The 24090-nt window shown below is 42.6% G+C and overlaps 1 protein-coding gene and 1 pseudogene across 1 annotated transcript in view; both read left to right on the top strand.

Moving 5' to 3' along the window:
* Positions 1–24090, top strand: part of HSD17B2 (hydroxysteroid 17-beta dehydrogenase 2) — an 84238-nt gene that overhangs the window by 29459 nt on the left and 30689 nt on the right. The window lies entirely within an intron of this gene.
* On the top strand, positions 21918–22402 carry LOC136158632 (gametocyte-specific factor 1 pseudogene; annotated as a pseudogene).

A 24090-nucleotide genomic window follows, 5' to 3' on the forward strand; every position in this document is an offset into this window, starting at 1 on the left:
CCACAGGCTCAGTCACACATTTGGTAATGTAAGCCATAATCTTCTGAAACAAGCTACACAGAAAATAATATAGCTAACAGATATTAGTAAGGTCACCAGCAAGAATTTAAGTCAAGAACTTTCATTGGGTATAGCCCAGTATACCCCAAGTCATCTGACTCAGTTAAATGATTACAGCCAAGTGTTAATCTCCTGGTTGTACATCATGGAGCATATGACCTTTATCTAAAAATTGGTTGCTGAGATAAGCTTTAAAAACAATCTTAGAGGGTCCTTTCTAATAACTTACTTAAAGCTTTTAGCAATATAACATAACAAGAAATTATCTTGGAAATGACTCTTAGTAGGCACAGGCCTTAATTAACAAAACTAGAACTTAATATTCAGTGAAACATAATTTTTTTCTTTTTGGAGAACTCATTGTGAGGGCATTAACACTGTAGCCAGGGAAGGCTTTAACCCATCAAATAAAAATGAGGTCCATCAGGGAGCTTGGAAAAGCCAAGTGGCCGTCTTGGATTTCCCATAGCCTTGGCTCTTTGATTTTCAGCTGTTGTTTAACCATTCTTAATTTCCTGATTTAGGAGCAGACTATTACCATGTTTTAAGGACATCAGGATAGCAAAAGTCTTACTGTGAGGGGTTATTTTTTTTTTGTAGAAGCAGAATGAGCTTTGTCTACATGTGCCATAATCTTAAATAATGTTTATTTACTTTACCAAAAAGTTTATTTACTTTAACAAAGACATTTTAAAAACAAATATAAATCACTTAAAGACAAAGAAATTCATAATCTGTTATCAAAAGCTGCATTCTAAGAAAACTTTGTTCTCTAAACAGAGAGAAAACCAGATTTTAGTTCGATACCAGCCTACTATTAATAATAAAATTTGTTTATCTGTTTAATCTTATTTTTCCATAAATCTTGAAGAACTAGCAGTTATCATCTAAAGGCATGAGAGTAAAACCATAGAAGGCATGTTTAAAATTTGATTCTATTGCAATTAACAAAGAAATCTGATCATTGTTGTGATATGTAACACTTTAATATGATAACTAGAATTATAATTGACCATGTTTTATCAGGGAATATCAGATCTATATGAATTTAACATAATTTTAGGATATCTATATTAGTAACATTGACCATACAGTATAACCAGAAAAGATTTATCACCACTTCAACAGTACTTCTCATGTAATTTAACATGTCTAATGAACCCAGGTATCTTCATAGCTCTTTGGGATGTCTCAAGGGCCCTCAGAAGCAACCCAAATTTAGCTACAAGTCAAGTTATTTAGGAAGTTTTGTCGATAAATGTCAAAAGTGTTTATAACACTCAGTCAGGTAGGATCATATAAGTTACTGTGAAATAATAGTTATTCACTTAGCTGAAGTTAACAAAAGATTTCAAAGGTAAATATACAACAGATTAATTAAGAGGTAAAGAAACTTAAATCTATAATTAAAAGCAGTTCAACATCTGAAGAAAGCATGTCCTCTTAACAGAGAGAAAGGCCAAATTTAAAGTTTTGCATCAATTTACTTTAAACTCATTTCAGTTCAGTTCAGTTCAGTTCAGTCACTCATTCATGTCTGAGTCTTTGCGACCCCATGAATCGCAGCATGCCAGGCCTCCCTGTCCATCACCAACTCCCAGAGTTTACTCAAACTCATGTCCATCGAGTCGGTGATGCCATGCAGCCATCTCATCTTCTGTCATCCCCTTCTCCTCCTGCCGCCAATCTCTCCCAGCATCAGGGTCTTTTCCAATGAGTCAGCTCTTCACATGACGTGGCCAAAGTATTGGAGTTTTGGAGTTTCAGCTTCAGCACCAGTCCTTCCAATGGACACCCAGGACTGATCTCCTTTAGGATGAACTGGTTGGATCTCCTTGCAGTCCAAGGGACTCTCAAGAGTCTTCTCCAACACCACAGTTCAAAAACATCAATTTTTTGGCACTCAGCTTTCTTCACAGTCCAACTCTCACATCCATACATGACTACTGGAAAAACCATAGCCTTGACCAGATGGACCTTTGTTGGCAAAGTAATGTCTCTGCTGTTTAATATGCTATCTAGTTTGGCCATAACTTTCCTTCCAAGGAGTAAGCGTCTTTTAATTTCATGGCTGCAGTCACCATCCACAGTAATTTTGGAGCCCGAAAAAATAAAGTCTGACACTGCTTCCACTGTTTCCCCATCTATTTGCCATGAAGTGATGGGACCAGATGTCATGATCTTAGTTTTCCAAATGCTGAGCTTTAAGCCAACTTTTTCACTCTCCTCTTTCACTTTCATCAAGAGGCTTTTTAGTTCCTCTTCACTTTCTGCCATAAGGGTGGTGTCATCTACATATCTGAGGCTATTGATATTTCTCCCAGCAATCTTGATTCCAGCTTGTGCTTCTTCCAGCCCAGCGTTTCTCATGATGTACTCTGCATATGAGTTAAATGAGCAGGGTGACAATATACAGCCTTGACATACTCCTTTCCCTATTTGGAACCAATCCATTGTTCCATGTCCAGTTCTAATTGCTGCTTCCTGACCTGCATATAGATTTCTCAAGATGTGGGTCAGGTGGTCTGGTATTCCCATCTCTTTCAGAATTTTCCACAATTTATTGTGATCCACAGAGTCAAAGGCTTTGGCATAGTCAATAAAGTAGAAATAGATGTTTTTCTGGAACTCATGCTTTTTTGATGATCCAACGGATGTTGGCAATTTGATCTCTGGTTCCTCTGCCTTTTCTAAAATCAGCTTGAACATCTGGAAGTTCATGGTTCACGTTTTGCTGAAGCCTGGCTTGGAGAATTTTGAGCATTACTTTACTAGCGTGTGAGATGAGTGCAATTGTGCAGTAGTTTGAGCATTCTTTGGGATTGCCTTTCTTTGGGATTGGAATGAAAACTCACTTTTTCTAGTCCTGTGGCCACTGCTGAGTTTTCCAATTTTGCTGGCATAATGAGTGCAGCACTTTCACAGCATCATCTTTCAGGTAAACTTAATTAAATTTATTTTAATCTTGATTAGTCAGTCCTAACCATGCACAAATTTTTTTTTCAGGGTCACTTTCCACAAATCTTCTAATCACTTTTTGTAACAGCAACCTGTAAATAGGACCTACTTTCTTTTCTCTTTATAAAATGTAATTTTATTTTTTATATCTTTTTCATTAAAAACACATTTCCTACTTCCTTATTATATTAGGAAACATTAATACTAGATATTTAATATTGAATATTTCCCAGTTTATGTGAATTTGAAATTTATTTAGATTAATTTTTTTTTTTTTTGTATTTAGAATTGCTTGATTTGTGCTTGCTTTTCTTTAGGCCAATTAAATTAGAACTCATTTACAACTTTAACAACATTATCAGAAAAAAACAAAAGACATACAGTGAGACATACATAAATCCAGACAGACAGACTGACAGAGATCTGACAGCTTTCTGTTTGAGGTTTAAAATATCTCTTTGACTCCCCCTTTGTTTTCTTTGCTTGAAGTTCTAATTTGCCAAAGGCTGAGGTCTCAGGCAAAGTTGGCTGTGTATTTCAAGGACATGGAAAGGGTTAACTTCAATCTTTTTCCTGGGCAGGCCTTTTAACAAGCTAGTTGTTTTTAATTGTATATTCAAAAAAAGTTGGTTTTATAGTTTCCAAAAAGAAAAATTTCTCTCAGTCCATTCAATCAGCAATCATGCACTAGCAATCATTCAGAGGTTATCACAAAGCCTCCCTTCTCCCGAGTCCCCAGGCTTCTTTAACTGTTGCCCCGTTCCTGTGAGCCCCGAGGAGAGGCCAGTCTCCTACCTGTTGGGGTAGGACCTGACTGGGGCCTGGCCCCGGGGCCTTACCTGATCCTGTGGCCTTTCCTGGTGAGTCGGTCCGTCCCTCCGATGAGTCCAGTCTGGGCTCAGCCATCCGGAGAACTGGAACACCAGTCTGAAAGAGACCCCAGAGTACTGTTAGGTAACACACCTCCTCGTTCATCTCAGGGCTCCTTTGCTGCAGCCTGGTTGAGCCACCAGTCCGGCTGCTCAACAGGCCAGCGTGATTGGAATCTCGCTGGGGCCTCCAGAAATGTTGCAGAAACCAGTACTCAAGAAACCAAGCACCATACGTGGAGAGTTGGAGAATTCAGGTTTTTTACACTGGCAGGCCCAGAGGAGTTAACACTCTAAGCTCTGAGCCCCGAACAAAGGGGTTACAGAGTTTTTATACACGGACAGGCATGATTAAGCGGGTTTGTAGGGACTTGGTGATTGCAAAGAACAGGACAAGAGTGAGTGAAATAAGGTCCAGTTCCTAGTATTGTGAGTCCCCACTTTCTGAGACCACATGACCTACGCGATCCAGACTTTGCAAGGAGCAAGCTGAGTTACAGAGGCAGAAGGAGCAGGAGGTTATGTAAAATTTTAACTTTTCCTCTTCAAGGACGCTGGAGTTGATTACCATTTGCTTCTCCAGGGGATCTTCCTGACCCAGGGATTGAACCTGTTCCTCCTGCATTCTTTACTGCTGAGCCACCAGGGAACTAGGAGTTGCCTAACTCCCCGATGGAATGTCACAGTTTACTCTCTTTAGATTTCAGCAACTGATCCCTCCCTTTGCCCCTTAGGCCTAGGACAGGGATCCTGACTTTTATGTGCCTGGGAGAATTTCACTGCCTTTTGACTCTTCTCACATCCATTACTGGCTTTCCTTCCAATCAGCCAATTTGCCATCTCTTTACCCAGGATATCCTGCCTTACAGAGCAGCAAATACAACAGATGCCACTATACTTTTAAGAAATGTTCACCCTACCATTAGTATTTGATTAAACACACATTTTACTAAATGACATCTTTTGGTCATGACTGCCAGGTCTCCATGATTTTTTTGTCTAATAACTTCATTTAATAATAAGTCAGCAACCAGGTGTTTCTAGAAATTTTTCCTAGCACAGGATTTGTCTGCACTGCAGGTACAGAAACACAAGGAGCCCACAGAGCCCATGAAGATCAGGGAGTTGTGACTTGAACCACAGAGAAAAGAAGCCAAACCATAAAGCACGAAGAGCAGTGGAGATTTGGAAGACGCACACGTTCCAAACAGGCCAAGATTATCACAGCCCTTGAGCAGAGTCCACAGAGGAGATGAGGGTTCATGGAAATCATCACCATCTTCCATTCTCCTGAATTAAAAACAATGACAAGAACTGCAAACCGAGATAGCAAATATCAGCATAGCCAAACAATGATACATTTAGCAGGAATGGGTAAAGTCCATACTGCTAGCCTTGGACTTGGAGTTTCCCACCAGACTATAAGTGCCCAGAGGGCAGGGACTGGCTTGATCTCTGTCACCATTCTACCCCCAGCGTCCAGTCCTGTGTGGGGCAGAGAGAAGCTGAGTGAACTCGTGAGTGGGACTCTGGCTGGGGCTAGCTTCTAAAGGTGTGTGAATCAGCTCCGAGACTGGGCACAGAGAAAGCTCCACTTGTGTGTCGTTGTCCCCTGGGGGAAGCTTCATCTCTGGATGCAGCTGGGGAACCAACACAAAGACGGACATGGAGAGTCACCCACGGGCAGGGCATCCCCTTGGCACTAGGCAAGGAGGTTCTAGAAAGTATAACCATAGATAGAGGTTCATAGTTGAATTTAATCAAGCAGATAACTGAAGGGACTCAGACATCAGGGAAGGTCACCCTGCCTCATTAGGTCAAGATGTCATGTGCTTAAGCCCCTATGTTAGTTATCCCCTGTACTAGGTCCATTCATGCCCTCCAGAATGTGTTTGCAAATCCTCAAGTTCATCTTTCTCCAAGTGAAGGTGCAGTGCTGTTCTCCGCCCTGTTTCCACCAAAACATGCAAGAGCCCTATCTCCTTAATCACTCACTCTCAAACCCACACACTTCCACACACAAATCGTAGTAAGCTTTCCAGAAAATTCAGGTGTCTTCTGTCATAGCAGATATGGTAGATATTACACTGCCCTATTCTATTCTTTTTTATATCTTACTTTTTATTGAGCTATAAATTCACATATCATAAAATTTGCCCTTTCAAGTGTACAATGCAGTGGATTTTAGTATACTCATAAGGTCAACCAATTGTCACTACTATCTAAATCCCAATTGTCAATAACCCCCAAAAGAAAGCTGGGACCATTAGTAGACTGTTCTCTTCTGAAAAGATCACTTAGTCATTTCTGCCAACTCGACCTGCCAGCTTAACCTCTCAACCTCCTGACTTCTTGCTTTTCATCACCTCCACCTCTGTCTCTTTGGGGAATCACTCTTCTTCTCCGCTAGTGTTTTTAGGTAGAAGGGAATAGTACAAGGCAGTGCTGTCCAATGGAAATATCATGCAAGCCACATAAGTACTTTGTGGTAGTTCATTGGTAAAGAATCTGCCTAACAATGCAGAAGACACAGGAGATGTGGGTTTGATCCCTGGGTTGGGAAGATCCCTTGGAGGAGGAAATGGCAACCCACTCCTGTCTGGGAAAGAAAATCCCATAGACAGGGGAGCCTGGCAGGCTACATACAGTCCATGGGGTTGCAAAGAGTTGGACACGACAGAGTATGCACACATGCATGCTACATAAGTAATTTAGATTTTTATAGTAGTCACATTTAAAAAGAAATGAAAAAGAAATAGGTAAAACAAATGTTAATCATACATTTAACTTAATACAATATATTAAAAATCTTATCACTTCAATATGTAATCTGTGTAAAAGTTATTAATGGGGTACTTTTCATTGTACCACATTTTTGGTGATTTGTTTACTTCCTTGAAGAAGACTGCTTCTTTAAGTCTGGTCCCTCCTTTCTGCCTCAATTAATCATCGCACAGCACTCATTTAGTTCCTCTGTAGCACTTAACCACAGTGCATCATTTTTTTAATATCATACAGGTAATGTCTATATCCCACACAGGACTGTAAACTTTGTGAGGATGGTGGTATAGTCTGAATTATATTCTCCCCAAATTCATATGTTGAAACCCTAGTCCCCCTGCCCCCCACACTGTGATGGTGTTTGGAGATGGAGCCTTTGGGAGGTGACTAGGTTTAGATAAGTTCATGAGGGTGGGACCCTCATGGGATCAGTACCTTTATGAGAAGAGATTACCAGGTGGTCTAGTGGCTAATACTCTGCACTCCCAATGCAGGGGGCCTGGGTTCAATCCCTGGTCAGGGAACGAGGTCCTGCATGCTGCAACAAAGATGGAAGACCCTGTGTGCCATGGCTAAGACCCAGTGGAGTCAAATAAACAAATAAATTTTAAAAAAATAAGAAGAGATGCCAGAGAGCTTTCTCCCTCTCTCAGTCATGTGAGGACACAGTGAAGAGGTCTGCAGTGGACTTCCTTGCAGAGGGCCAGGAAGATCGCTTTCACCAGAAGTTGCTCATGTTTGCACCCTGGTCTCTGATTTCTGCCCTCCAGAACAGTGGGAGAATGGATTTCTATGGTTGAAATACCATCCAGTCTATGCTATTTTGTTATGGCAGCCTGAGCTGACTAATACAGATGGAGTTCACGTTTTCTTTTGTACTTAAAGATTGGTTTTTTTATCCTTTATTCCCAGTTGTTTCAAATTAATATTCTTCTTGGACATTATGGTTCCTTGCCTTTCTTGGTGCTCACACAAGTGTATATACCTTCAGAGTATCTCATGGGCTCTTTCACAATAAAGTTATCACAGTATACTTCCTCACAGGCAAATTAGCAATGCATCTTGGATATTCCTGTATGAATACTGATCTGTCTTTTCTTTTCCTTTGTTTTTTAAAATTAATAATTTTTATTGGAGCATAGTTGCTTTAATATTTTGTTAGTTTCTACTGTACAGCAAAGTGAACCAGCTGTACGCATACATATATTCCCTCTTTTTGGATTTCCCTCCCATTTAGGTCACCATAGAGCACTGAGTAGAACTATACAGTAGGTTCTCTATTTCATACACAGTACCAAACATTTACATATGTCAGTCAGACAGGGATCACACTGGTCTTCCTCACCAGTATATCCCAAGTGCCTAGCATAGTGCCTGGCACATAGTATGATCTCAGTAAAAACTTGGCAAATGAATGACTAAATAGATATTGATGTCAAAATCATTAAGGTATAGCAATAGCTTCAATAGCTTAGACAAGCCACTTGGAATAGTGTCCCCTGGGAAATTTTATTTCTGGGAATTGTCACCAAAATGGGAGATGATCCCCTGGAAATGGGCCACACAACACAAATGAGATTTACTCATAGTGTTGTTCAGGCAACAAATGCTGAAACTTGATTCTCTTGTCTGTGAAATGGGGATAAATGGATTGACCCCAAGAGCCATGTGTTCATTCAACAAATACAGAGTTCCCAGGGTATGCCAGACACTGTCTTGGGGACTGGAGATTCAACAGGTCACATAGCAAAGTTATTGCCCTCTCTGAATTTGCATTTTATTGGGGGAGACAAATATTTAAAAATTAACATACCAATATGTCATACAATGTCAGGTAGTGGTAGGAACAATGAAGAAAGTTACCAAGCTATTCTAGTTTAAGGGGTGTAGTACAGTGTCTCAAATTGGTAGCCTTTTAAATGGCTTTATAAATGGTAGCCTTTTATATCACTCATTATTCAAAGTATGATTTACTACCCAGTATCCAAAGTGACCCTTTCAAAATCAAAGTCAGTTCATGTCTTTCCTTTGTTTAAAGCTTTGTAATGCCATTTCATCACACTTAGAGTAAAAGCCAAAGTCATCACCATGGTTTAAAACAAGGTTTTGGGACTTCCCTGGTGGTCCAGTGGCTAAGACTCTGTGCTTCCAATGCAGGGGGACCAGGTTTGATCCTGGTCGGGGAACTAGGCCACATATGCTGCAACTAAGAATTCGTATGCCACAATGAAGACCAGGCACTGCCAAACAAATAAATAAAGCAAGGTTTCTCTACCTCGGCACCACTGATACGGGGGTTGGATACTTCCTTGAAGTGTCACTCTGTACACTGTAGGATACTAAAAACATCCTTAGACCCTGGCATCCAGTGAGATACCAGTAGCACCCCACAACCATGACAACCAAAAATGTCTGCAGATATTGTTAGATGTCCCCTGGAGTGGAGGCCAAATCACCCCAGTTGAGAACCATTGGCTTAATGGCCCCACATGAACTGGCCTTGAACCACTGCTCTGATTCACCCCCTGTTGTTCCCTTCCTCACTCATTCCCCTGAGGTCACAACGGCCTGCTTGTCCTTCCTCTAACAGTTATGTCCCTGAGAGCCTTCGCACCTACTCTTCCCTGGGCCTGAACAGTTTTCCCTGGGAAAACTGTTCAACTGCTCCTGCCCAGAGGTGTCTTCCCTGACCTCCACATAGAACCTGGTGTCCTCCTCTCTGGTCACAGCACTCATTGTCTCTTAATACCATATGCATCTGTCCGTGTGTTTATTGAATGTGTCCCATCTCCACCTATAACATGAGGCCCATGGGACTGGCACTTGGATGGCCTTATGTACTACTGTGCCCCCAGGAACAGTGCATAGCACACAGCTGTTGTTGTTTAGTTGTTAAGTCATGTCTGACTCTTTTGTGACCCCATTGACAGTAGCCCACTAGGCTCCTCTGTCCATGGCATTTCCCAGACCCACTGGAGTGGGTTGCCATTTCTTTCTCTGGGGGATCTTCCTGACCCAGGGGTTGAACCCGAGTCTCCTGCATTGCAGGGAAATTCTTTGCCACTGAGCCACCTGGGAGACTGCACAGCACATTGTAGGCACTTAATAAATAGCTTGATAAATAATAAATATTCTTAAAGAGATGGGAATATCAGACCACCTTACCTGCCTCCTGAGAAATCTGTATGCAGGTCAAGAAGCAACAGTTAGTACTGGACATGGAACAACAGACTGGTTCCAAATCGGGAAAGGAGTACATCAAGGCTGTATATTGTTATGCTGCTTATTTAACTTTTATGCAGAGTACATCATGAGAAATGCTGGGCTGGATGAAGCACAAGCTGGAATCAAGATTGCTAGGAGAAATATCAATAACTTCAGATATGTAGATGACACCACCCTTATGGCAGAAAGTGAAGAGGAACAAAAGAGCCTCTTGATGAAAGTGAAAGAGGAGAGTGAAAAAGTTGGCTTAAAACTCAACATTCAGAAATTTAAGATCATGACATCTGGTTCCATCACTTCATGGCAAGTAGATGGGCAAACAATAGAAACAGTTAAAGACTTTATTTTGGGGGGCTCCAAAATCACTGCAGATGGTGATTGCAGCCATGAAATTAAAAGATGCTTGCTCCTTGGAAGAAAAGCTATGACCAACCTAGACAGCACATTGAAAAGCAGAGACATTACCAACAAAGGCCTGTATAGTCAAATCTATGGTTTTTCCAGTAGTCATGTATGGGTGTGAGAGCTGGACTATAAAGAAAGCTGAGCACCGAAGAATTGGTGCTTTTGAACAGTGGTGTTGGAGAAGACTCCTGAGAGTCCCTTGGACTGCAAGGAGGTTCAATCAGTCCATCCTAAAGGAAATCAGTCCTGAACATTCATTGGAAGGACTGATGCTGAAGCTGTAGCACCAATACTTTGGCCACCTGATGTGAAGAACAGACTCATTGGAAAAGACCCTGATGCTGGGAAAGATGGAACACAGGAGAAGGGGACGACAGAGGATGAGATGGTTGGAAGGCATCACCAACTCAATGGACATGAGTTTGATTAAACTGCGGGAGTTGGTGATGGACAGGGAAGCCTGGCGTGCTGTAGTCCATGGGGTCACAAAGAGTCGGACATGACTGAGTGACTGAACTGAACTGAACAAATAGCTGTTAAAAAAAAAAAAGCTGTTGAAAGAATGGACAAATGCATGCATATTAGAAGGATAGGCAGGAACACACAAGATAGGCAAAGCAGGACATGTGCGGGATGTTGAATAAACCAGCCTGACTAGAATACAAAGTAGAGCCTGATCTTGGGCTTGGCTGGGTGTGAACAAATTAAAGAAATTACTGAAACCCAAGCAGGATACTTCATCCATCACTTATCAGACAAGAGGGAGCCAGAGGAGGTTTGCAAGTCAGTGAGAGATATGGTGGTAAGGATGCAGTAGAAATTAGAAACCTGACTCCAAGTAGAAAACAATAGGATGAAAGCCTGGCTCCAACCAGAAAATAACACAATGCTTTGTGTGTGAGTGGGGATGGCAAATACCTTCCCCTCTTGTGCTGTCTCTGGTTGGTCAGGAGTGTGTGGTGGAGGAGTGGGTCCTGAGTGAGTGCGTGCTTTGATTGAATGAGGTCCATCAGAGGGGGGTGGTGGCAGGGACATCAAGGGTTCTGCACCTCTTTTGGGAGGTGTAAAGCCAGTGCAGAGAAAAAGAGTGAGCCGGGCAGTCAGGCAAGAAAAGGAAATTTATCAGAGGGAAAAGAGAGGGTGACTGGCTGTTAAGGAGAAGCAGCGTTCTCCCTTTCTGACGAAGTCCTTCTTACACCCCACCAACAAAAAAATTCTCTGAAAGGATGGTCACATAACCAGAGGTCTGTAATCTGGTGGTCTCGCAGCTTTAAGAAGACAGGCGCCAGTGAGATAACAGGATGCCATTTGCGCAATTGGGTCGGCCTCACAGATCACTGTGATTTATTCTTTGTTTGCGAGGTCGACAAAACGAGCCATCTTATCGATGAGACCCCCTGTGGGCCCTTTCAGGAGGAACTAGGTCATTGGCGGTGATGGCTAATGGAAGAGAAAGAGAAATTCTGTAGATCACAGATCTCTTGGGTTTCTGGACAGTATTTTGGTCCAGTTTGGCAGGTAGCATCTTGCACCATGAGATGTTAGAAGCAACCTAGAGTTTTTGGCTATGTGTTGGCAAGAAGGACATCCTGTCAGTCAAGAAGCACCTTTGCTGTGAAAGAGACTAACAGAGACATTTTTAAGAGAGCCCTTGGTAGATGAAATTATAGGTAATGATAGGGAGGAGGAAGTGAGCCACCTTGGTATAATGGGGCAATTTAGTGGCATCTCCAGGTAGTTTTCCCTTCTTTGTGTAACATTAATCTTAAGTAAATTTGCTTCTTAGATAATAGTGTGCTATTTTTTTTATGGAGTTGCTTAACATGTTTTTACAAGTGTTACCTTGTTTGTAGCCTTTCTTATGAACTAAGTGGTTGGAACTTCTTTTTAAAAAACTCCACCTACCAAACCACATGAAAACAAATGAGGATGAACAAAAGAATCCAGCCTCCAAAAGGAATAATGGTGGCTCCAATTACTTAAAGTGAAAATCAGGCACACCTGCTCTGCTGTTAGAAGCCAGAACAATGGTAGCTTCTGGGGTGGGGATTACTGGAGGAAGGCACCAGGGACATTTCTGGTGAGCCAGTGAAACTCTGGGTCTGGATGTGGGTGCTGGCTGCATGAATGGATTCACTCTGTGAAAATTCATCAACGTATAAAAAATCAAAAAATGAGGAAGTTTCCCTGTAATGTACATAACACACTGGTAGTCTCAAAACTTACTGCCTTAAGTAACTCCATCAGGTGAAAGATACACTAGTCATTGGTCAACAAAGACTGGCTATGTTCAGTAGCCAATGGTGAGTAGGGAAAAAACCTGTGTGCTTTAGAATCTAATGATTTTAATTGCACCTCTGCTCTTGTTAGTTTAGTGATGGTGGGAACTTTATAGTCTTTGAAGCTTGGTTTCCTCAACTATAAAATCAGAATAAAAAATATACTTTCATGGGAGCCACCTGAAAGAGCTCCAAATGATTTAAGCTGGAATAATTTGAGCTAAATACTATTTGAGCTAAATACTAAAATCAAGTATTGGATTATAACCCAAAGTATAAAATTAATATTCATGAGTACATAAAGATAAAAATAAATTAATAAATGAGGGAAAAGAGACAAATCTCCCACGTACAAGAGTTCCAAATAATTTATGTAGGTATTAATACATAGAGGCTTCCTTCCAAAGAGTATAGTATGGAAGAGGGGGGTGGATAAAGAGTAACTTTATAGCGGAGAAATTTCCCCACTTTACTTCATCCAGGTGATCAAAGGCAACTTCAACATTCATGTCTTGTTGCTTGTTTGTACTTTTAATACAATGTGATGAAAATGGCACTGTACCTGTGATCTCCTTCCCCAAGCTCATAACCCCAGCCTGAACATAAGAAAGACATCAGACAAATTCCAACAGAGGGGCATCCTGCAATATACTTGACCATGAGTGTGTGCAATATACTTGTGTACTCAGTCGTGTTCCACTCTCTGTGACACCATGGGCTGTAGCCACCCAGCCCCCTGTGTTCAGGGGATTTTCCAGGCAAGAATACTGGAGTGGGTCACCATTTCCTTCTCCAAGGGATCTTCCCAACCCGGGGTTCAAACCAGCGTCTCCTGCTTTGGCAGGCAGATTCTTTATCACCTGGGAAGCCCTGTATATTTGACCAGTACTCTTTAAAACCGTCAAAGACATCAAAAGCAAGAAAAAGCCTGAGAAGAAGCCTAAGAGATATGATGACTAAATGTCCTGAATGCTGTGGGATGTTGAGAAGTGTCCATGGTTTCTGCATGTTGTTGTTCAGTTGTGAAGTCATGTCCAACTCTGTTTTACCCCATGAATCTTGTCTAGATCCTTAACTCACCTCTTTTTAATGGCTTCTGTGCTTGACTGAGGATTTCTGAAATTCTGGCCTTCTCAGCTGACTGAGCATCATCCCTGTCACTACTGAGTTTCATGTCCAGTGTTTCTTAACTGGCATACCCTTAAGGGACATAATATGAAATTTTAAACAATTACAACATCATTTTCTGTAGCTTTTGAGGATATATACCCCTAACTTTCGGCTTCCCTGATGGCTCAGGGGTAAAGAATCTACCTGCCAATGCAGGAGACATGGGTTTGATCCCAGGGTCAGGAAGATTCTTTGGAGGAGGAAATGGTGACCCACTTCAGTATTCTTGCCTGGGAAACTTCATGGAGGGAGGAGCCTGGCAGGCCACAGTCCATGGGGTCACAAAAGAGTCAGACCTGACTGATTGACTAAGCAACAGCTAAAACAGTCCCTAACTTAACAATCTGATGAGAGGCTGAGCTCAGCTGGTGTTTTTTGTCACGAGCTGCTGGAAAGGAGGTGTAGGTAGACATCAGTCTTAGGAGGACAGGCGTGGGCACTGAATGGAAGTGAGCATTGGGATAGAAGGTGTTGGTCATGAGTAATTAGGAGAACAAGAAATTCCAGAAGGTGAAGCAGTTGGGGGCAATTGGTGATGAGTTCTGGTTCAACTTGAAATTGCAGCAGGTGGAGTTCAGAAGAGGCATCAGGATTAGACTGTGGTCTGGAAATCCAGCCACTTGCTCAAACCCAGCAGAGCTACCTTGACTGGTTGCTTATTTTGCAAGGCTAGGAGTTGCTTCCTTATATACCACTGAGAACAAACCCACTGCATTTTTCCATCCAGAAAATCAGCTGTAAGTCATTTGCACTGCTGCATGGATGATGGCAGTCCATCCTGTATGAAGGGAACTGGCATCACTGACGGAGACCCCTCTTAGGCAGAGAGCTTTCATCATTGGTGCCCCCATCCCCACCACTTCCAAGTGCTCAAGGAGACAATAAATGAATCATAGCAATAATAGAACATGAAAGAAGCAAATCTGGGGTCTGAGAGCCAGCTCTTTTTTGTTTTGTTTTCAGTTCACAAGAACCTTTTATTATCCCTATGTTTTTTAAAAATTCATTTATTTTTAATCAAAGGATAATTGCTTTATAGTATTGGGTTGGTTTCTGCCAAACATCAACATGAATCAGCTATAGGCATACCTATGTTTCCTCCCTCTTGAACCTCGCTCACACCTCCCTCCCCATTCCACTCCTCTAGGTGGTTACAGAGACTGGGTTTGAGTTCCCTGAGTCATACAAAGGACTCTGTTTTACATATGGTAATGTACATTTCCATGTTATTCTGAGAGCCAACTCTTGCACATCCCAGCTGTGTAGCCTTGAATGAGTTATCTCTTGGCATCTCAGTTGCCCATCTTAACACAGGAATATCAATAGTACTGAAGAAATATTCATAAAGGTTTTTACAGTCCAGGAAAAGTTCATTTTCATTAAAAATTTGACATGAGGGCTTCCCTGGTGGCTCAGTGGTAAAGAATCCACTTGCCAATGCAAGATACACGGGTTCAATCCCTGGTCCGGGAAGATCCCACCTGCTGCAGAGCTATCAAGCTCTCAGGCCGCAACCACTGAAGCCTGCACGTCTAGAGCCTGTGTTTAGCAACAAGAGAAGCCACCACAATGAGAAGCCCTGTGTACCACAACTAAAGAGTCGTCCCTACTCACTCAAACTAGAGAAAATCCTTCATAGAAATGAGGGCCCTGCACAGCCAAAAAATAAAATTTTAAATTATTTTTAAAGATTGACATGAAAGATCTAGCTAAGCTCTGTGATGACCTATAAGGGGAGATGGAAGGTGGGGTTGGAGGGAGGCACAAGAGGGAGAAGATACTTATATATATGTAATTATGGCTGATTCGTGTTGTCATAGGGGCTTCTCTGGTGGCTCAGATGGTAAAGAATCAACCTGCCAATGCAGGAGACACAGGTCCCATCCCTGAGTCGGGAAGAGGCCCTAGAGAAGGGGATGGCAACCCACTCCAGTATTCTTGCCTGGAGAATCCAGTGGACAAAGGAGCCTGGTGGGCTACAGTCCATGGGGTTGCCAAGAGTTGGACATGACGGAGCTACTAACACGCACTTTGTACAGCAGACACCAATACAACACTGTAAAGCAGTTATCCTCCAATTCAGCAAAAAAGATCTAGCTAATTCCCAGGGGTTCACCACCCAACATGACTATCTTTTCAGAGTGCCAAAGTCAACACAGGAGGTGTGTCAGTGGTATAACTGTCAAGTATTATTTTCTCTTCCTGGATTAGGCGCTGAGACTTGTGTGGCTCTCAGGGAAGTATTAGGTTCCTGAGAGTTTTATTCTACGTGTCTACCACTTTATTATACCTTACTCTATTTTATAGGGGCCAGGCAGAGTCAACATGAGGGTGGCAATCTGGTGGAGTGCTTAAATTTCAAACAAGGGAGGGGAAAGTCCTTTCCTCCCTAGTTTTCCACGGTTTTCCAGATAAATAACTCTAGACCCAGATGACCTTTGTAAGTGGGACAGAGTATGGCAGGTGTGTTGGGTTCAAAAGGCTGCAGAGGAGGGGCGGGTCACAGTGGGAAGGCGGGTGGCGATAGAGGCGCGCATGCGCAATAGGAAGAGGGAAACCGGACCTGAGAGCATGGGGGGAGGGGGGGCTTGGAGTGGCAGGGGGCAGCTTTGGGATTCTCAGCTTCAGCACACGGGTTCCTCGTGGGAACGCAGGCCCACAGTTGGCCCTCTTCTGGTTAATCAAGAGAAACCACTGATCTGGGTTTTCAGGTGAAACCCCTGGATTTTAGCCTTTGTTTAAATTTTTACGAAGTACACTGTATTTCGTAAAATACACATATTCAGAGAGTAAAACACATATTCAGCTAGTATCCTCTTATTTGATACATGACAGGTCCTCCATTTGTGTTTATCTATTCCACTCAGTTCAATCTCTCCGTGGTGTCTGACTCTTTGCAGCCCCATGAACCGCAGCACGCCAGGCCTCCCTGTCCATCACCAACTGCCAGAGTCTACCCAAACCCATGTCCATTGAGTCGGTGATGCCATCCAACCATCTCATCCTCTGTCGTCCCCTTCTCCTGTCCTCAGTCTTTCCCAGCATCAGGGTCTTCTCAAACCTGTCAGCTCTTTGCATCAGGTGGCCAAAATATTGGAGTTTCAGCTTCAACATCAGTCCTTCCAATGAAGAGAAGTGAAATTCCACTATGAGAATGGGCCCTGGCCTCTGAAGAGGACCACACCCTGAAAAACTCTGCTTTAAGCTGCTGTTGTTCAAAGATATTGACAAAGGGGAGACTTTGAGGAGCTTTAGGGAAGGAGAGTCTAGGAGAGATGAGACTGCTGGCAGAAAGCACAATATTTGGCCAATTCATCACTGTGGTTAGAATGTCTGTGATACTCTTCTGAGACAAGAACTCAAAATTCTTTTGGTGTTAGGAACCAGAAATAGCCAATGAAAGGAGTAGCATGGATTTAAACAGAAACACAGTTGCTATTTATTTAACACCTGGACGGCAACTGCCACATGGTTGCAATTACTCTAGTATATAAAATCATTTAATCTTTCGGACAATCTTATGAGGCAGGTCCTAGTATCATCTCACTTTATAGATGAGGAAACTGAGGCACAGAGAGGTAAATTGACTGGCCAAAGTCACACAGCTTGTAAGTAGCAGAGCCAGGATTTGGACCTAGGTAACCTGGCTCCAAAATCCGGGCTCTCATCATGTCTTTCTCTCTGCTGCATTTTCATTGGGAGAATTTTATCTAGTAGTGAAAAATGATGATTTATACTTTTGCAGACTGTGGAAATAGCTAAAACTGGTTTATATAATACTAATATAAAAATTAGTTGTCAAATCATACGTGTGCTATAATTATAGTTGTTAAAGAACAGTGTATAGGAAAAAAAGACTAGAAGGAAAAGCAAGAAAGTTATAAAACTTATGCTAGATTGGTGATGTTTTGGGTAACTTCTTTTGTTTATCCTGATGTTGCTCTTAAAGTTTTATTACTTATATGATGTTTTAACACTGTCTAGAAATTGGTAGCTCAGGGGTAAAGAACCTACCTGCCAATGCAGATGTGGGTTTGATTCCTGAGAGGAGATACCCTGCAGAAGGAAGTGATAACCCATTCCTCCTCTATTCTTGCCATGGACAGAGGAGCCTGGCAGGAGCCTTCCAGTCCATGGGGTTGCAGAGTCGGACACAACTGAGTGACTAAACAACAATAACAACAACAACAACAAAGAAACCATTTACAGGGTTGCAAATTCTTCCCTCTTCATCCTTTTCTGAATGCAGCTTCCAAGGAACCAGCTTGTGTCCAAGAGCACATGCTATTATTCTTGACAGGTGTGTTTCATTCAGGGGACCTAGCCTTGAAGAACTCCAGAACTTGAATTATTCACAACTTGCTGACGACTTGACCCAACAAATGATGGGATATGTTTCTGTTCACCAGCTAATCTGGTGCCCCCATGCGGCAATAGCATAAATCCACTTACAGTTAGCCCACCAGCTCAGAAACTATATGATTCTTAACTCTTCTGAATTAAAGTGATTCACATTTCTGTTTTTCACACAAATTGTGAGGCTTTATTAATATTTTAGAATAAATCATAATTTCACATTCACTCCAGTTTTGCAAAAACGAGACTCTAGTATTCGTTGCTTGCTCCAAGCTGATAATTTTCTAGGCCTCTAGAGACAGAATGATCTCAAAGGGCATAGCTTAAAACCACCTCCAGCATTACCTCCACCCTCTCTTGGGGTAGGCATCCAACTCAACAGGTGTTTGTTAGGACTTAGAGGCTAGGAACCCTCTATACTAGTGACATAAGACTCTCTGCATTTTTAAGGCATTAAGACCAGTGCCCTCTTAAATGCCCATTTAGCCAACACATGCTTTTTGTGTGTGTGTAGTTTTTTGGCTGTGCTGTATGGAATATTGGATCTTATTTCCACCACCAGGGATCAAACTCTCTCTCCCTGGATTGGAAGTGTAGAGTCTTAACCACTGGACTGCTGGAGAAGTCCCTAACACACGCCTTTTATTGATCACCTACTATATACTAAGCCCTGTGCTCTGGAAGAATAGAATATTTTATACTGCAGATGTTTATAAATCAACCCCTGCCTGGGTTTCAACTTCCTTCTGCCATGTCCAGCTAAATGACTTAACCCTTCTGTGTTTCAGTTTCCTCCTTTGTGGAGTGATGACAGTAAAATGACTTATCTCCCAGGGTGGGTGGAGTTAATATGTGTGAAGCTGGATGGGTCTTGGTAAGCATTCAAGTCATACTAGGTTTGATAATTTTCAGAGTCTGGTGGTTTAGTTGCTCAGTTGGGTCCGACTCTTTATGACCCTATGGACTATAGCCTACCAGGCTCCTCTGTCATGGGATTTTCCAGGCAAGAATACTGGAGTGGGTTGCCATTTCCTTCTCCAAGAGATCATCCTGACCCAGGGATTGAACCTGAGTATCCTGCATTGCAGGCAATTCTTTACCAACTAAGCTACTGATGGGTAAATTATGAAACATTTTGCCTCTTCACAAAGTGTTAGTTGCTCAGTTGTGTCTGACTCTTTGTGTCTAAACTCATGGACTGCAGCTTACCAGGTTCCTCTGTCCATGGAATACTTCGAGCAAGAATACTGGAGTGGGTTGCCATTCCCTTCTCCAGGGGATCTTCCTGACCCAGGGATCAAACCTGGGTCACCTGTATTGCAGGCAGATTCTTTACCATTTGAGCTGCCAGGGAAAGTAGCTTTCACAAAGGCCCCTGCCTTGTCTTTGGGTTTCTGGAGTGCACAAGGGTTACTCTACCTTGACAGGGAGTGGCTCCCAGCCACCTACATTCTCAAGGCCCTCTGGCCCCTGTACGGCCCTAAGGCACCAGGGTTAGCATAGCCTGAACGTTCACACTGCAGATCAGAAATGATGTCTGGGTTAGAGCCACAATACTGGTAACAGTCATATATGATATGCTGGGCTTTGTGCAGAACATTCTCTGTCTTGTTGACTTCCAAGGTCAGCCTAGGAGGGAGGAATTGTTATAACCCCACTTCCCAGATGAATAAGTGGAGGCTCTGCACTACTTTATGTAATGTTACCCTAGGCTCAGACATGAGGGAGGCAGAATCTTAACTGAGTCTTAACTGAGATATTTAGCCATCAGTAGAGGTGAACTTCCCATCTACCAAGATCATGCATGTGAACACCTGAAATTCAGGAAGAATGTCGTGTACCTAGTATTATTATTTTTTAAAAAAACATCAATCGTAGTAATTCCAGGCACTGTTTAGCACATCACAAATGATAACTGATGTAGGCACCGTTATCAAGCCCATTTTAGAGATGAGGAAGCTGCTTGAGCAGGGTTGCAGAGATGGGGGCCAGGTTCACAATCAAGTCCAATTTACCTTGATTCATGGACCTAACATTCTAGGTTCCTAGGCAATATTATTCTTTACAGCATTGGACTTTACTTTCACCACCAGTTCAGTTCAGTCACTCAGTCACATCCGACTCTTTGCAACCCCATGGACTGAAGCATGCCAGGCCTTCCTGTCCAACACCAACTCCCAGAGTTTGCTCAAATTTATGTCCATTGAGTCAGTGATGCCATCCAACCATCTCATCCTCTGTCATCCCCTTCTCCTCCTTCCTTCAGTCTTTCTCAGCATCAGGGTCTTTCCCAATGACTCAGTTCTTTGCATCTGGTGGCTGAAGTATTGGAGCTTCAGCTTCAGCATCAGCCCTTCCAATAAATATTCAGGACTGATTTGCTTAAGGATTGACTGGTTTGATCTCTTTGAAGTCAAGGGACTCTCAAGAGTCTTAGCCAACACCACAGTTCAAAAGCATCAATTCTTCGGTGCTCAGTTTTCTTTATAGTCCAGCTCTCACACCCATACATGACTACTGGAAAAACCATAGCTTTGACTAGACGGACTTTGTCAGCAAAGTAATGTCTCTGCTTTTCAATGTGCTGTCTAGGTTGGTGTAACTTCTTCCATGGACCAAGTGTCTTTTGATTTCAAGGCTTCACCACCAGATACATCCACAACTGAGCATCGTTTCCATTTTGGCCCAGCCTCTTCATTCTTTCTGGGGCTATTAGTAATTGCCTCCACGCTTCCCCAGCAGCATATCAGACACCTTGAGGGTGCTTATCTTCCAGTGTCTTGTCTTTTTGCCTTTTCATACTGTTCATGGGGTTCTTGTAGTAAGAGTACAAGCATGGTTTGCCATTTCCTCCTCCAGTGGACCACGTTTTGTCAGAACTCTTCGTTATGACCTGTCTATCTTGGGTGGCCTTGCATGGCATGGCTCATAGTTTCATTGAGTTATACAAGCCTCTTCACCATGACAAGACTGTGATCCATGAATGGGTTTTAAAAATTAATTAATTAATTAACTTTGGCTGTATCAGGTCTTAGTTGAGGCACGTGGGAGCTTTGCTGTGTCATAGAGGATCTTTTGCTGCAGTGCACAGATTCTCTAGTCATGGCCCACAGGTTTTGTTGCTCTGCAGTATATGGGATCTTAGTTCCCTGACCAGGGATTGAACCTGCAACCCTTGCATTGCAAGATGTATTCTTAACCACTGGATCACTAGGGAAGTCCCTCCAGGGAGATGCTGTCAGCTTTAAAGTCAGATATCTTTTCTAATGACTTGCATATTGATCCCTGAGTTGATGGTCAGTGTGCTCTCTGATTTCCTGAACTTGCTGATTTTTAGGGGCATGCCTGACTGTAGCCCCCAGCTGCTGACAAGACAGGTCCTTCAGGGTTTACAGGAAAGGCCAGCTGGCACAGCCAATGTGAATATGATCTCTCATCTTTAGAGCTGTAGAGACTCAGTAATTGTTACACATTTATTCTGGTATGGCTCAAAGGGTGAGTTTATGTCCACGATGTCTTCATCTTAAAATTTCAGATATCTCTGTTTTGTACTTGTGGGTATAAACCAACTTTTCTAGAGTCCATAACACATTCCAAGTGAGTGGGGTAGACTCCCATCTCAAATTCTGAGATTTTTGCCCCCATCCCCACGCTCTGCTCACGCCCAGCCCTGCGTCACAGGAAGTGGGGCCCCACCCCGTAACGTCAGGGACCGGAAGTGAACCGTTGCTGGGGCACAGGGTGTGGGCAAAGACCACGGTTGGGAGAGTGTGTCTCAGCTCAGCATTTTGGATTAGGCTCCATAATCCCCAACATGAAAGAAACTTACATCAATACTCTGAACCCTGAAAAGCTATTATAATGCCCTTATGGTAAAAACCACCAGATCAGGGCCTGCAGGTTTCCTTATCAACTTATCAACTGCAGAAAGAATCATCCTGATATCGCAGACAAACTGGAGACTTGTCCCTTCAACGCCTTCAGGTTCCTCGGGCTGAAATCAGTCATCATATCTTGAGCTGTGATGACAAAAGCTGTATTGAGCAGGATGTAGTCAACCAAACCAGGAACCTTGGACGAGAGACTGGCTGAGAGCACATGGCAGTGCCCTCCTTGCCATGAAGACTGGGATAAAGACTTGTGGGAACAGACCAGCACCCCATTTGGGGCACAGCCAACTTCTGTGGCACTGCAAGCAACATAGTTATGGAACATGAGAGTAACCTGTCTTCGGGCATGCACGTTCCCAAGTCTCTGCCATATGTTCTGCCATGGAAAAAAAATGGAAATGCACAGTAACAATATTAATCAAATGTCAGACCCTGGAAGACTCTTGCTTCTTCCTGCTACAGTGGGTTCTTCACTTTTTTCTCCTAAGCTAATTATAGAAGGATAAACTGTCTGTGACTTTCAAACTGACAAGTACTTCTCCCTGCCCCTTTGAGTCCTTACTCATCTGATGCAAGAAAGAAGCCTCATGCTCAGAAGAACTGTTTCAAAGAAACCATCATTGTGGATAGCTTGATAATTTGGTTAAGTTGCCTGCACCCCACGATCAGAATTCATATCCCGTTCTACATTAATGAAACAGAATTATCTAAATTTACCTTAAGTTTAGTTCATTTCAGTCACTCAGTTGAGTCTGACTCTTTGTGACCCCATGGACTGCAGCACAGAAGACCTCCCTGTCCATCACAAACTTGCAGAGCTTTCTCACACTCATGTCCATCGAGTCAGTGATGCCATCCAACCATCTCATCCTCTGTCGTCCCCTTCTCTTCCTGCCTTCAATCTTTCCCAGCATGAGGGTCTTTTCCAGTGAGTCAGTTCTTCACATCAGTTGGCCAATGTATTGGAGTTTCAGCTTCAGCATCAGTCCTTCCAATGCATATTCAGGACTGATCTCCTTTAGGATGGACTGGTTGGATCTCCTTGCAGTCCAAGGGACTCTCCAGAGTCTTCTCCCACACCACAGTTCAAAACCATCAATTCCTCAGTGCTCAGCTTTCTTTATAGTCCAGCTTTCACACCCATACAAGACAAGTGGAAAAAACTGTAGCTCTGACTAGATGGAAATCTGTTGGCAAAGTAATGTCTCTGCTTTTCAATGTGCTGCCTAGGTTGGTCATAGCTTTTCTTCCAAGGAGCAAGCATCTTTTAATTTCATGGCTGCAGTCATCATCTGCAGTGATTTTGGAGCCCCCCAAAATAAAGTCTCTCACTGTTTCCATTGTTTCCCCATCTAGTTGCCATGATGTGATGGGACCAGATGCCATGAGCTTAGTTTTTTGAATGTTGAATTTTAAGCCAACTTTTTCACTCTCATTTTCCACTTTCATCAAGAGGCTCTTTAGTTCTTCTTCACTTTCTGCCATAAAGGTGGTGTCATCTGCATATCTGAGGTTATTGATATTTCTCCCGGCAATCTTGATTCCAGCTTGTGCTTCATCCAGCCCAGTGTTTCTCATGATGTACACTACATGTAAGTTAAGTAAGCATGGTGACAATACACAGCCTTCATATACTCCTTTCCCTGTTTGGAACCAATCCATTGTTCCATGTCCAGTTCTAACTGTTGCTTCTTGACCTGCATACAGATTTCTCAGGAGGAAGGTCAGGTGGTCTGATATTCCCATCTCTTTAAGAATTTTCCACAGTTTATTATGATCCACACAAAGACTTTGGCATAGTCAATAAAGCAGAAATAGATGTTTTTTCCTGGAACTCTCTTGCTTTTTATATGATCCTACAGATGTTGGCAATTTGATCTCTGGTTCCTCTGCCTTTTCTAAAACCAGTTTGAATATCTGGAAGTTCACAGTTCACATATTGTTAAAGCCTGACTTGGAGAATTTTGAGCATTACTTTGCTAGTGTGTGAGATGAGTGCAATTGTGTGGTGGTTTGAGCATTCTTTGGCATTGCCTTTCTTAGATTTTGGAATGAAAACTGACTTTTTCCAGTCTTATGGCCACTTCTGAGTTTTCC

Source organism: Muntiacus reevesi, chromosome 2 (genome assembly GCF_963930625.1).
Source record: "Muntiacus reevesi chromosome 2, mMunRee1.1, whole genome shotgun sequence".
Taxonomy (NCBI): Eukaryota; Metazoa; Chordata; class Mammalia; order Artiodactyla; family Cervidae; genus Muntiacus; species Muntiacus reevesi.